This window comes from Corvus kubaryi, unplaced genomic scaffold (genome assembly GCF_017639235.1).
Source record: "Corvus kubaryi isolate FWS band 111438036 unplaced genomic scaffold, C.kubaryi_AGA036_p1.0 37387, whole genome shotgun sequence".
NCBI classification, from domain to species: Eukaryota; Metazoa; Chordata; class Aves; order Passeriformes; family Corvidae; genus Corvus; species Corvus kubaryi.
Window position 1 is genome coordinate 10,345,624 of NW_024581129.1, and position 15,613 is coordinate 10,361,236.

General features: G+C 40.9%; 1 long non-coding RNA gene across 2 annotated transcripts in view; it reads left to right on the forward strand.

Moving 5' to 3' along the window:
* The window catches only part of LOC121669078, a 31,398-nt gene extending 18,313 nt beyond the window's left edge, over positions 1 to 13,085 (forward strand). For both annotated transcript variants that reach the window (XR_006017606.1, XR_006017607.1), the window contains 2 exons: positions 11,053 to 11,096; positions 11,745 to 13,085. This is a non-coding gene — a long non-coding RNA (uncharacterized LOC121669078). The remainder of the gene's footprint in view (positions 1 to 11,052; positions 11,097 to 11,744) is intronic.
* Positions 13,086 to 15,613: the final 2,528 nt, after the last annotated feature.

A 15,613-nucleotide genomic window follows, 5' to 3' on the forward strand; every position in this document is an offset into this window, starting at 1 on the left:
AGGTGTTTCAGGGCTTTGAAAGCCTGGGGGAATTTAAAGCTTCTTCTGCAGAAATTTAGAGACCGGGAACCTAAGAATCTGCAGAAAGGTAAAAGTAGCCCCAGAGTTTCACCTGCAGGGAACAGGAGAGGCCTGAGCTTGATTTCTGCCTCTTTGATTACTGCTTTAGTTTTACATATACCATGACTTGGTACAAAAAGAGTAAATAATCTTGAAGTCTAAAACCTGAAAGACACTGTGTGACTCTTTCAGTACTGTTTAAAACATATTAAATAGTTTGCCAGTAGGTGAAGAAATTCTGCAAGAGCACTAATATTTTTGCAACGTTGATTAGCTAGGATAATCCAGCCATGATTAATTTTCTAGTGTTTGATGACTCCCTATCTGCTCTCTACTTTCCCCCAAAAACATTTTGCTGTTCTTTTAGCACATAGTGAGATTTCACAGAGAGCTTCTCATAAAATGAACCTACTCAAGGCTATTTTGTGAAAAGCATGACATTCATTTTGCATTTATGGTAATGTTTAAATAAATACGCTCTCCAAAGTGTTTTGCAAGACCCTGGAGTGCTGCACAGAGTGGATAGATGGCTTCCAGTCATCTTCAGCACAGAAAGCAGATTAACATGGCAGAGCAGCCAGGGAGGAGCATGTGGAGAACTTACTGGAATGACAGTCCTGATGTGATAAAGATGCTAACAACAGCTATTAAAGAGGTCAAAATAAAAAGAGATTTAGAGAAAGAAGTTACAAGAGCTGGAGACTTAGAACTGCTCTCTCACTGCCTTCGAACCTGTGCTACCACAGGTGAGCAAACTTGCATTGAGGGACACGTTTGTCCAAGGGAGGAGGAAAAAAACACTCTCAGAAGTAATTAGGAACTGCACAAATTCATCTGAGCTTGAAATAAATTCTCAAAGGATTTGTTTAATCAAAAACAACAAAAGTGCATCAGTGTTTCTCCTTCAGTTCATGGGGAGGATTGAAGGGAATAGGGCTGGGGTGGTAATTAATGCAGTATCTCTATAGCTCAAGGGATGGTAGCCCTGCAAACCATTATTTATTTAATAAAAGAAATAAAATATTAATTTTCTCATCCTGGCAAAGCAAACATATTGAGCATTTTCTGTTGCATTTATATTGAGGTGAGCCAACAGATTGGAGATTCAATACTATTAAATATAGATAAATATGAGATTTTCTTGTATATTTTGGAGAGTTGTACAAGGCTTAACAAGTACAGAGCAACCCGTTCCCTCCTGTTATTGTATAAGAGAGAAAAGAGGGAGATGTGACATTTACAACAGACTGGGAAAGAGGTTCTCTGTGGATACAGGAGGGAGGGCTTTAGGAATTGATCAAAAGCCACTAAAACCATAGAATGAGGCCTCCATTTTGACTCAAGCCTCAAAAAGAGGAGCAAGAGGCCAGATATGACAAAAGGAATAAGAGTGTCATAAGAATGAAATACTAAGTGCTTGTGAGAAAGATTGTAGGGCACCTCAGATTAGTTCTAAAGAAAGGAAAGTTATTCAGGAAAAATTAAATTTGGGATACAAGGTTTAGGAGAGGGTTTTCTGCCATTGTTTTAGATGTTAGAAAAATAAAAATTAAAAGACAAAACAGACTGCAGTTGTCAGAAAGAGATGCCAAAATTCAGGTCAGGATTTCAGAAGCATGAAAGGAACAAAAGTGTGGATTTAAGGGGCCTGAAAGACAGACAACAGATTTAAAACTTGGATGAGAATGAAAAGAGACCTAACTATGAACACTAAGAAGCCAAGAGAGGACATGGTAATCAAAAATAAGGAAGTGAAAGCATGAAGAAAAATGCTTGAAACACTGAGATTGATGAGGAGGTAGCACTTTAAAATAGTTGAAAAGCACCACAGGTTACAGGCAGACAAAAAAACGAGGAAAGTGATTCCAAGGCACGAAGTGAAGCAGAGAGACCAAACCCTCAATCAAGGGAGGTTTTCTAAGAACTTTTGCTAACTCAGAGCTTTGCTTTACTGCATTACAGTCAGTAGTTAGCAGCTGCACAGAGCTGGTAACCAGCTGGCAGGGCTGCATTTACTGCATTGCACCTCTGTGTCACTGCTACTCGACAGTCACAGCATCCCCAGCTCCACCCTGGAGCCGCCCAGGGACAACAGAACAGGGCAGTGTTTTATAGGGGATATTCCCTGTTCCAGAGCTGGAGCTGCAGGAGCCACAGGTCTGTGGGCTCAGCCTGCATTTCTTACTCCACCACGTTTAAGGCAGACATTCAGCTTCATTTTCAGTCATTCAACCACCAGCAATTTACAGCGACACCGGATATCTGCTGGCTGCAGCTCCCAATTAATCTGAGGAACGGGAGAGCTTGGCTGTGCTGATGGTGTAAACAAGCCAGTTAGGAGCATGTCAGGCTTTGTTCAGCCAGGAATCACATCCTTGTTGTGAGCTGAAGCATCACACCTGCATCTTTTAGGTGAACTGACAAATTGCTGCTGTGTAAATCTGCCCTTTGAATGTAAAACCAAGCCTCTCCTGAGGCTGACTGACAATGTGTGAGAAAGGGAAACTGAAACAAAAAACAGACATGCCAAACTTGTGATATCTCACATGGCAAGATATCCTTGCACCAGGGAATATGACTCTGTCCATGAGGCAGGATTGCTCACAAACACCACGTAGGTCATATAAGTCTGTATCCCAACACAGAGAGAAGGTGTTTCTCTAAGCAGTCTTAGTAATTACAAAAGCTGAAATAGAGGGAATTGTCAGTGCCACCTCTGATTCCCCAGAGAAATGAGTAAAATAATGTCTGACAGTCATCAGAAATGCTGGATCATTCCAATCCTAGTACCATTCAGGCAAAATGCCCTGTTGTAATTAACCACACACACACTCCTGTGCTCCGTGGATGAGTAGCAGTGGGAGTAATTTCCATAGGAACAGTGTTGTCCTTCTGAAAAGCCCAGTCATGCCATCAAGGATCTTTACAAGGGTGCCCTGGCATTCCTGCCCCACCTGAAGACACAAATTGGTTTCACAGTATTGGCTGGGCCGTGGCAACAGTGTCCTTTGCATGCTGTGTGTCTCCACAATCTCAGGTACAGCTGAGGAAGATGCAGATCTGCTGCCTGTGAGGTCTTAGCTCATGTCCCTAAAACCCCTGACAGCTTTGGGGGTGCAGTAACAGAGTGAGACAGTATCAAAATGCTTTTGACCTCTCCAGGCATCAAAACTATTCAATACCGTTTGGGGGTGTGAACCTGTCAGCTGAGAGACCTCTCTCACCTGACTCTGAAGGTATCATCTGCAAGTCTCTGGGCAACTTCTGATGGTGTTTTACAACCTTCACTGTAAAAATCTTCTTCTGAATATCTAGTCTAAAGGTAGCTTTGTCTGGTTTTCTGTGACAGTCCTCATGTCCTCTAAGAGTGTTTGTGTCCCACCTGGGTGATTACCTGAGCATGGGCACGAATTAGATCTAAATCCTCCTTTGATATTCAACATCATACTCTGTTTCTTCTTACAGGTTCTATGCACACTATTAAACAATTTAAGTCACAATCAGCCAAACAACATATGGTGGGGTTTAACATTCTACACTTCGTTAAAGTGCATTATGCTGAACCAGAGACGGTGGCTGAATGCATCTATTTAAGGATTTTGAAACATGACAGAGCATGGACAAAGGCAGGGGCATACAAACTGCATTGCCAAAATCCTTCCTGCTCCTTCTCCTGCCAAAACCCCAGGAACAGCATATCCTATGCAGTCCTTGAGTTATGCAACAGTGTGCAGAAGCTGCTGCTTTTAGATCTGTTCAAGGATTTCTGCCTTGATCTCTGACACATTGACCATGACTTGTTGCCTCAGGAAGAATAGGTTTTCCTATCATCTGGTGACCCTCATTCACCAGTGTTTTAACACACCTGCTCAGTTGTATTGCTCAACATGAGGAGTTAAACCAGAGCCCATCATATTTCCTCTGATGAGAGGAAAGCTGCAAGGTCCTCAACAGCTATCAAACAATGATGTCTACACAGCTGAGTCTGAGGGAAACAAAACCAGCATATTTTGAAATTTTGCAAATTGTAAAACCTAAATTTTAAAGTCCTTTATTTTTCCACTTATTTTAAAATTGATAGCTCTAAGAAGGCAGTGAGAGGGCAAGATGTAACTCTAACATCTAATAAATCATCATTCTCAACTAAACATGATAGATCCTAACTCATCAAAGTTTTAAGAATTAAATATTTAAGAATTAAGTAAGTAATCAAGACACAACCAAAAGAGTTTTAAGTATGACTACATTATATATACAGTTTTACTTTAAGATTAAAGCAGGATAAATCACTTAATCCATCAAAATCAGATAAGAAAGGAGCTTCAGGATCTATAATTCAGTGAGTTGCAAAAATAGAACTTAATTGCCTGAAACTGTGCTCTGATCCATATGCTTCCATGGACAAATGCTATTACTGCCGCTTGTAAACAAGCTAATTGATGTGAGAGAATATAGTTCAGAATATCTTATATGTGAACAACATTTTACAAAAAACACAGAGACCTGAGCAATGATCAGTAGTAATCATCACAGTCCCATTGGAACAGATAAAACTAAGCTGCTCTGTTTGCATCAGCTGAGAGCCTGGTTCAGTTTTCCTCAAAATAATAAAAACATGTCCTTTCACCGAGCAAAATAAATTAGCTATTCAAGCTCTTGAAAAAAATTCTCACTAACACAAAGGTAAAAAACCTTTTCTTAGATGAGGCAATCAAAAATCTTAGAGCAACTTCAAGCTCTGAACTCTTATCAGTGATTGCTCAGTCGTTACACAGACACCTCTCAGGACAGAAGCATCCAAAATGGCAGCAGTTATATTGCATATAAAACGACAAATGCTAGCAATTCCTGATTTTTGCCATCAGACTCATAAATTAAGATGGCAAAAGACCTTGTGATCAACCTGTCAGACATTTTCGGGAAGAAAAAAGTCATGGGATTGCAGTTAATTCATTCGTCCTTGAACTGCAGGGCAACAGTAGCAAAATACACAATTTTGAGGATGTTTTAATCTGCTTACTGTATAGTCTATCTTATGTCTGTCTACTTTTTAAACCCTAGAGACACATGCCCTCATATGCCTCCATCTGATGTTACCTTTCCTGTTGTATCAGCCAAATTGGTAATCTTACTGAAAAAAAAATTCTTTCTACAAGGTGTGTTTTACTGCTATTAATTATAAAATTCAATAAACCAGTCTCCTCAAAGACCAAAAAGAATTTCAATCTAAGTTCCTGTTTCTGGTTAAAAATTAATTTTTTAGTCACATTTAATGTAATACATTTCGTTTTAATTTCTTGCCCCTTAAAAATGTTGGCTTTCTCCAAAATGTGATTTGCCCAAAAGTGACACCTACACAACAAGTGGGTGGAAAGGCTAGAATTTTCTGTTTACAAACTGTCTTTGAACAGTCGATACACTTTACAAAATGTGTTTGGCACCGGGTGAATACAATGTACACACATCACAAAATAAGAACAACTTGTCTGGATTTTATGAAATTGCTTTCACGTAAATTATCTGTCAATTTTCTTTGTTCCTTGTAATGCCTGGCTCAAATTATGCTGAAGTCATTAGAAAGGTACTGACTCCCCTTGGTTTTGCATCAGGTTGTACACATTCAGCATATAGAGCTGGCTAAATAAATCAGAGATACCTTCAGTATACTATTAATTTGTTAATTTTATGTTTTAATGTCTAAACTCTTCTAGAAATAATATTGTCCTTCATTCAGATCTAAATCCTGTTCACTTGTAAAGAAAAGAAAAAAACTAAAGAAGCATTGGATCAAAATTACCTTTCCTTTGTTCTCTGGGTACATCATGGAATCATCAAGTTTGGAGGAGATCTTCAAGATCATCCAGTCCAAGCACCAACCCAGCACCACCATAATCACCCCTAAGCCACATCCCCAAGTGTCACGTCCAGAGGCCTCCCAAATGCTTCCAGAGACAACGACCTCACCACCTCCCTGGGCAACTTATTCCAATGCCTGACCACTCTTTGAGTGAGAAAAAACTTTCAAATATCTAATCTGAAACTCACCTGTCTCATCCTTTCACTTGAGACATGGCAGGAGATATCAAACCCCCACCTGGCTGCACCCTCATTTCAGGGAGTTGTACAGAGATAAGACCCCCCTGAGCCTCCTTTTCTCTGGGCTAAACACCTCCAGCTTTGTCAGCCACTCCTCATAAGATGTGTTTTTCAGACCCTTCCCCAGCTCCATTCCCTTCTCTGGACCTTCTCCAGCACCTCAATATCTTTCTTGCACTGAAGGGCCAGAACTGGACAGAGCATTCAAGGCATGGCCTCAGCAGTGCCCAGCGCAAGGGACAGTCACTGCCCTTGTCCTGCTGGCCACACTATTCTTGATACAGACCAGGAGGTCATTGGCCTTCTTGGCCACCTGGGCACACGCTGGCTCTTCACCTTACTGGACCTTATGCAGTTGCCCTCAGCCCGTTGACCCAACCTGTCAAGATGTGATCTCATACTTGGTAAAATATGGGAGAACAACAACATTTCTTGGGTTTGCTGCCATGAAATGCATCCCACTGATGACTTTCTTGCCATTTCCTAATTGTGTTGAGTAGAAGAGTGGCCAGTGTGTGGGAACAGTTGCTCACACATAATTTCAGAGGCTTGGGCACTAGCTGTTCAAAAGGACATTTCTGGCAGTCAGAGACAGCTCCCTATCCCAGGCAGAAGGGCTCACCTTGCCTTCACAAGGATGGCCAAGAGAGCTGCAATGTAAACAAATACATTTAGGACCCTCTCTGAGCTCTCAGCAGCTTTCTTGCTCTCACCTTGTGAAAGGATTTTCCCAGTGTCCTACTGCTAGCACAGAGCTGGCAGAAAAGCCACTGTGCACTCACAAGCTTTTGTAAAGGAGCAGTTTCCCATGAACAAAACTGCTAGCTGGGACTTTTTATACTTGCAATGGTCCACTGCACAGGATCAAGGGCTTTTAACTATTGCTGTGAAGAGCATCTATTCTATGTAAAACGTCACAGAAGGAACCTGACATTTGATATAATTTCTTACAGATATCACAATACTCCCTCCTGTATACCCTGCCAAAATACTTGCAACCAAGTGAATTTGACTGAAAACTTGGCATAGGATTTCCATTAATTATTTTCAATTCACTGAATAGGTAGATTAGTCAGGGAAAAAGCACAGTATATACGGGCAAGTCAGTGAGCCAATCACTGGCAGATGCCTTGCCTCAGAATTAAAGTATTTTGACCTTTCAGGGCAGATAGTTTAAGGAAAATGGAAGTTTAACAACAATGCTTCAATTGTTAAGATGTTACAATCAGTACAGCACGTGTGAAAGGTTCTCTCACAAAAGAAGACACTCTCAGCATGGTGAAATGACAAGCTTTTAATACAAACAGTATTTGGCTACTGCAAATAAAGGCAAAGAAAATGTGTATTTCACATTAGATTGCACAGGTAAAGTGAAAATCAGGGTGTTTCTCCAAATCTGCAAAGAAAATCAGGGGGAGAGGCTGCAAGGAAAAGGCATCTCTTTAATCATCCTGGATCTGCCTGGCCTCTGCCTGCCTCAAGGACAGATATTCACTGAGGGAAACTGGCAGGAAAGATCATTTCACCAGACCTTTGGATCTGACAGTGTTACAAGAGGGCAAATACCACCTAACACCCATGTTAGTTCAAAATAAAATCCTTCCCACTGCTTAAACACACATTTCATCTTCTAACAAGTGCAGAAATTCTTTCTTTCATCCTAGATTTTCTCCATCCACAGCCAGAGCGAGTGATGCCACTCTCAAAGTGCCTGTGACACAGGCACAGCTCTGCTGTGGCTCCCTAGCATTCCCACATGTGCAGATTGATCTGTTTGCTCTTAGCACCGCTCAGCTCATGCCACAGCTGCATTTCACTCCGTGCTGGGGTGGTAAAACTGCTGTTACAGCCACGATATGAGCTTTGTCTTATGAAAGCAAGATTGTAGAGCAGAGTCATATTTTATAGCACAGCAGTTAAAACAGCTGGGAAATTCAGAAACCTGATAATGGAACTGTCAACTGCTTTTCTGCATTTCCCAACTTCCATTCCTCTAATGAAAAATATTCCCTCTGCCTTCATATCATACCTCTCCTATTCTTTTATCACTTTACATAAATCACTCTTTCACTCTCTGGATGAATCAAACTTTTTTTGTCTAAGTACCTGAAAGCCTGTCATGACCATCCAGTGTAGAAATGACAAGCACAAATGCAGCCCAGGACATTGCATAGTCTGTCACACACTCAGCTGTAAGGCCCCTTCCAACCCAGGCTATTACATGATCTATGATCCTTTTGGATTTGTTTTAGTCTTCATGGAACCTGACACAAAATTTGCTTTTTAAAAGTATTAAGCAGCTTGCTAGGAAATATTAATCAACTAATTTTAATCATATCACTGGCAAAATACTCACACTGCCTTTTAAATGATGGAAATTCACCTTTAACTGGTCTACATTCAACAGCTGAAAAATAATATTATACCAAAATACTTTATAAAGCAAGAGTCAGAGTAACTAGAGGCCGTTCTAGTTGATGCCAAAATAGCTTGAAACAACAAACTAAAGTGTAAGATATTGCTCAGCACACAGGCTTACAAAGGTATTTCACTGTATACTAGAGGATTCTTACAAACTTAGACATTCTCTTCAAGCACAATGTTCCCAGAGATTTTTTGATCATGTTGGATAGAAAGAAGTGCAGCTTATATAAATACTTTGGCAATTCTGATAGCCAAATAATCTTTCCTCAATTACTCTTCTTTTTATTGTTTTTTTTTTTTTAATAATAAATTACTTTATTTTAGCTATTTTTCTACTCTAATAGGAGGGTTAGATTCTCCATCACATAAAGGATCTTATATAACACTTCCACGATGTCAAGTAGACTCAATGGATGTAAACACCCTTTAAAGAGGCCTCCCTGGTTGGTTTAAATCTCTGTAAAGCAAAATACCAGTCCCATTCTAACTGCAGTACAAAGGGAAATTTGGATGTGATTGAGAGCATCTGACTACAGATGCCAGAACAGTTGTGTTATGTAATACATGTGGCACAGCTGCTTCCTTATCACAAGACCCGAGACAAATACACCACACATGGAAGGGCAGAGCTGCCTTCCCTCCTGCCTCCTAACAAATCCCCCTGCATGGGGTACTTTCCATGGGCCATCACAGCACAGAAACTGTCCAAAGTACAAAACACAAGGAATTGGTACCAAACCATCACTCCCTGAATGTTATTTTCCACAGGCAGCAGGAAGGACATTCGCTCCTTGAGGCACCTTTATGTGGAATAACACAAATAATTTCTCCAGGAGCTAATGGGGTGCAGCCAGTCAGACCCTGATTTGGAAAACCCTGGGGTGCCATTTTCCAGGCACTCTTGTGCAATGAGTCTGCAGGAAAGCTCTCATTCACACACAAGGAGAAAGCCCTTTCTAGTTTACTTTTGGCCAGGGAACACCATATTATTGAGTAAGCTCTGCAGTTTGGTCACTAGGATGATATCAAAACCTACCCAAACACACTAAAATTTCAGTGTTACTGGGTACACATGACACACAGAGTTTGATCAGCATCAGCCTTCTAAGAGAGTAAAGTACCTAGACAGGTTCCTAGAAGGAACCACATTTTGAGCAAGATTTTACTGTCAACATGTGATCACTAATCCAGTTGTGCTTCACAGGTTTCCATTTTGAAACCTACTTCGATATTTTGCTGTTCAGAATACATGTGAAAGGGTAGAAATGTTCCACTAATGAAGATTTTATTATTTGATTTGAAAATTACAGTACCATAACTACAATTTTAAGCCAAGTTTTCCAGTAATTCTCACAGAATTTTCTGCTTTCTGTGTGAATATTCTCCAGTTCACGCGATGATCATCTTCCACACAACAAGTGCTTATATATTTAGGGGTGAACACAAAAGATGTCTGTGTCCAAAGCTGAGAGATGAAATGGCAACACAACTCCCTCAGCCTCTGGGCTGCTCAGCAAAATGAAAAGAATGAAGAAAATTGGGTGGTTGTAGCACGAATCAGATGTTAGTACCGAACTAAAACTGATTCTCTTGACTGAAGGCTGGACAGCACACAATGACAGTGAGGAGAGAAGAAGAAAGGTAGATTTCAAAGACAACCTCTGCTGTCAGAAATCCAGAGGCTTTGTTCAGAGATGTAGGAATCTGACAGAGCAAAGGTGGGTCAGCGATGTATGAAAGAAAAAGGGTTTGGCAGGGGCTTCATTTCTGTTCTCACGCAAGGCTGGGAACTCTTCGATTTTTTTTTTCCTTACAAGGTGACTTTCTATAAATTATACACAAGATTCTCCCTTTGTGACCCTAGCATAAAAATACAAAGGCCCAATCAGATTTACATTCATTGGATGATATCAGGCTGCTGTGATCCTTCAGGTGCAATAATATCAATATATCTACACCATTCTTCCCAGTCTGTTACCAACAAAAGCATTATTTACAGTTCAAGTCTTTGATTTTAACTTGCCTAGAACAATTTCCTTTCCATGTTCCATAAAGGTGAGAATAGAAGGTATACAGGGTACAGGAAACTGTGATGAAAACATCTCCAGAAATGGGCTTTGCCATACTGGATGTTGCCCTCTGGTCTGGTTTCTGGCAAGTTGTAATAATGTAACCTGACTGTCAGCTATCCTGACCTGTGGCTATTGTCACATACTTTCCCAAATCATCCACAAGATGCTGAATGAACTCGTCATAACTTATTTCTGTTATGCAACCACGTGAAGAAATACAACTCCGTATCATGGTGTGATGGCCCAGAATAACTGCAGAAATGACTCAGTATCCAGGGAAAACTTTCAAGCTTGCAAAAACATGACATTTTCCTGGAAAGCAACTGTTAAACTCTGACTAATGCATTCTCCTCTTTTCTTCTCCTTTTTTTTTTTTTTTTTTTTTAATCTATCCATGCAGGTTTTGAAGCTCTGAATGCTCCTGGGCACTGAGAACAATGTGAGGTGAGGACTGTCGAATAATGTCTGAGCAAGTGGGAGCTCAGGCAGGACAATACTCTGTTATGTGATATTTTGGGAACATTTTGAGGAAATGTAGTGGTCCAAGGGCCTAGAGCCAGATATTTCCTTTGTGCCCAGGCAGTCCATATTGCCAGGGCACCTATTAGGTGTCCTGGAAGGACTGAAGCTTGGCCACCAAGTGATCTGCTTCTGCAAGCACAGCTCTTAGACTGGATGAGCCATCCTGCTGCCTGGCTTGGAGTCCCACGTGCTCCTGGCCAAACCAGGGAGAGCAGCTCTGAGGACTTCAGGAATCATGTCCCTGACACAAACCTAACAAAAGCAAAGCTCCTCTCTCTTGTCCCTCCATTCCAGCTGGAAAGCCTCCTGGCACCACATCCAGAAATGTATCTTGAGGGAGTAAAATTAGGTCAGAGTGGACCCTAAGTATAACTAAATATTAAAAACCACACTTTGCTCCCCCACCACATTAACAATTGTGGTTGACTACCCAAAAGAGGGAAAATATATATCATCCCCATCCAGAACTCAGCAAGAATTTGCCCCTAGGAAGAGAAACAACAATGAATGTGACAGAGAAAGTTTAAATTTGTGAAAACATTCTGATACATAGTCCTCATTTTGTTTCAGGCTACTTCACACAATTCCAGTGTCCTGCATTAAAAAGTCCCCACATTCTAGGTACACATCATAGGAATGCCACGGAATTCACATAAGAAACTTTGATGTAGAGCTTAACACAAAATAGTACCAGTTGAGCATGCTACAGGATCACAGACACCCCAGAGGAAGGTATGCAAAATCTATTTTGTTGGAAACAGCTTTTCACCTTGCGCTAAAGAAGTCAGCAGGCTGAGAACCAAGGGGCTCTGCTCTGGTCTGTTTGCCATGGAGGGAGCCTTGGGCAAACTCTTTCCCTTCTCTCTTTCTCAGTGTCTGTGTTCCTGAGATAGATAAACAGGATCAGCATCACCAAGACACAGCAAGAACTTCTGAGACTCGTAGTGTGCCTTGAAACATTCAAAAACCACCACTGCTCCAGTCCTGACTTCCAACACCCATCATGAGAAAATTACCATATATTATTACCAAAACATAGGGCTGCTAAAGACAGCACATATTGTAATAGATAAGCAGGACTTTTAACTGCCTGAGCCGTCAAGGGAAACTCTTCTCCCACTGACATGGCCTCCAGCTACGTATGGATGCAACACTTGGTTTTCTCCAGAGCAATGGTGACATTTTAGATCATCTGTTGTGCTATAAATGGAATACTGTGAACTGCTGAACATTTGCTACCTGGAAGGTCATTTCCTGGTGCCTGAGTCATTAACTTCCCTGGACGACATTGCCATATCTGTAAGAAAAAGATGCAACATGCTGCTGATTTACGAGGCTGCTGTAGTGCTGGTATTTTAAACTACTCAGGTGTGAATGGCAAAGGCTGGCTGGTGTTTGAAATGCCTTCAGCAGTATTAGATCATTGGGGGTGATACTTGAAATACTTGTCTCTGAACTGGAGAAACAGATGGAACACTCAGTGATCAGGAATTGGCTGGATGGTTGCACACTAAGAGCTGTGGTCAGTGGCTCGACATCCACATGAAAAGGAGCAACAAGTGGTGTTTCTCAGGGGTCAGTACTGGGACTGGCAGTGTTCAACATCTTTGTCGAAAAACACACAAGTTCTGCTATACTGATTTTACAACTATAGCTATTAAATTATTAAAATCTAAACAAGAGACATACGAGGCTACCAAAACACTCAAGAAGAAGCTTTTTTCCAGTTCAAATCTGTAGCGACATGTGCTCCATGGAGGCTGACAATCAATAAACATGAGAACAAGAAATCAAGAAGTCTCTTGGGTAACACCTCATTACTCCACTGCTCACCCCTTTGGCTGGGAGGAAGAACAGTCCTCTCCTAATTAATCCCAATTCTCTTCTTTCAAAATAAAGAATGTAAGTGAGTTTGGCTGCAGTTAATGATGTGTCTGTTATTAGTAACACCCTGAATAGTTTCAAACCCTGACTGGGAATTTAACTCCTGGGGACTTGGCTTAGCAGGATCTCCTTTTATATTCCCTGCTCAGTGCAGACTGTAAAATGGCTTCAGAGTCCTCCCCAGGGACACTGATAGGGCCTGCACGCTTCATCACAGGCTATTACACACTCAAATTCACTGAGCTGAACATCTGTGGACAATATATATAACTTCAAAACATCCATGAAGCTCTTCAATCTGCCTGCAATTATTCAACTGTAATTCTGAAGGCATTTGCTGACAGAAAATAGGAATTTGGTATGAAATCCTTTTCTTCTGTGTTGTTTCTCTGGCTGTTCAGAGAGGCTGAAACAGAGGCTTTCAGTTTAAATTTTAAGACACAATTTTATGGTGTAAATAAGCTGGCCATCTTGAGTCGCGCTGGAAGCAGCCTCCTGAGACAGTTACCTGGGTAGGAGATCATTTTATCTTCACAAAAATGGCCTCATTTATAATGGCCAGGACTTTTAACTGTTTGTGCTGGGGTTACCAGCAGGAATAAACCACAGCTCCTTCACCCGCTTACCTATCACCATGTGGTTTGTGTCTCCCATGCCAACTGTTCTCAGCAATGGAGAGAAAAGGCTTTGCCAGGGGAATGCAGCCTCCCTGAGCTGTTTATCTTTCTGCATTGGCCACACCACCAAAGAGACTCTTTCCCCTTCAGGAAAGCTGTTAAAATTACATGGAATAAATCTGGGCCCAGCTATTCCAGTTTGCTGAGTCCCAGAGGAAGATATTATTGAAGGGGACATGTAGTCTTGAATAGGACTTGCAGCATGTTTTCACTTGACTTTTTTTCTCTAACAATGGGGTCTTCACAGGAATTTAAATTTCATTTAAATATGGATTTTAGTGAAAGCGATTTTTTTAATTAGAAGCACTTGAATAAGTTTTAAATATTTTCAGAATGTTTCCTTTTTTTCCATGAAGTAATTGTTATACTTCCTTGCATTTAATATCTGTTGAATAGCTTAGATATTTCTAACTAGAAGGTGGAACATTATATTTAAAACATTCATAATTTCTTTCCTCTCAGAAGATCTGCTTAGCAAATTATTTTTAAAAAAACCCCAAAACCCGAGCTCTGTGCTCATCCTGGCTTTGGAACAAAAAGTTCTCCAACTGTGGAATTTCCTTAAAGCCAAACAAAGGAAGTGCTGCCAAAATCTTGACTGCCTCTTTTGAAAACCTATAGTTCATGCAGTTCAATTGATTTCCATCAATTTGATCAGATAACATTTCATCTAATTAATTCTAGACAAATTCATGTGCCTTCAACAGAGAACTGGCTGCAGATTGAGGCTTTCTTTAGTTAATATGAAGACAAACCAGTTTATTATAATGTTCCTTGGGGTAATAAATCCACAATGACCTTAACCATGATTTTTTCTGTCAGTTCAGAAACATAATCTTCATCCTTGGTTAGCCTGGTGATTTAGTGTGTTCTTCAACTGCCCAGCAACAAATTATTTCATTTATGCCTTCCATTTGTTCTTCCAACATTGCTGATCCAGGTAATAAAGGATCACGTTCACAGCTATTATCCCTGGTTAATCCTTCATAATTTTCTACATGTTAAATCAGGGATATTATGCTGAATAGCATTTAATACAGGACCTTCACCGTGTGCTACAGACAAACTCAAAATAAAATGTGACCTTGACTGACACACAAGCCAGTTCAGATTCCAATTCTCCAAAAATACCTCATTTAGAAGCATTAAGTAGATGAGACAATGGCCCTTGTCCTTCCATGTAACTGTTGGTGTCCACAACACATTGACAACACTTTTAAAAAAATGCACTCCCTCATGATAGGAAGAAAACCATAAATATCACAAGTTGCCTTCAGATGCTGTTTGCACACAGGCAACCTTGTTTGCATACAGGTACCTTGCTTTGTCCTTCATTAGTCACCTGAATTATGTTCTGCTCTCCTTGACCAATGTTCAGTGCTGAAATCTGCTTTCTCCCAAGGGATGCTTTTTATTTTTAGACCTTGTTTGCACAGACAGTCTGAAGAAATTGAACCCTAACAAGAAAAGAAGGCAAGAGCGGTAGTAAGTTTAGTTCAGAATTAAAGAGATCCAAGTCTTTTATTCCTCATCATTGTCACAGATGACATCAGAAACACTGAACAGCAATGGTACAGACTCAAAAAAACCCAGAATGGTTGAAGTTGGAAGGGACCTCTGGAGGTCACCTGGCCCAAACCCCAAGCTCAGGCAGAGTCACCTAGACCAGGCTGCCTGAGACCATGCCCAGACAGCTTCTGAATATCCCCAAGGATGGAGACTCCACAGCCCCCCAGGGTGACCTGTGCCAGTGCTCGGTCACCCTCACAGTGAAAAAGCGTTCCCTGATGTTCAGAGGGAACCTCCTGTGTGCTTGTGCCCATGGCCTCTTGTCATTCACTGAACACCAGTGAAGAGTCTGGCTGCTTTCTCTTTACA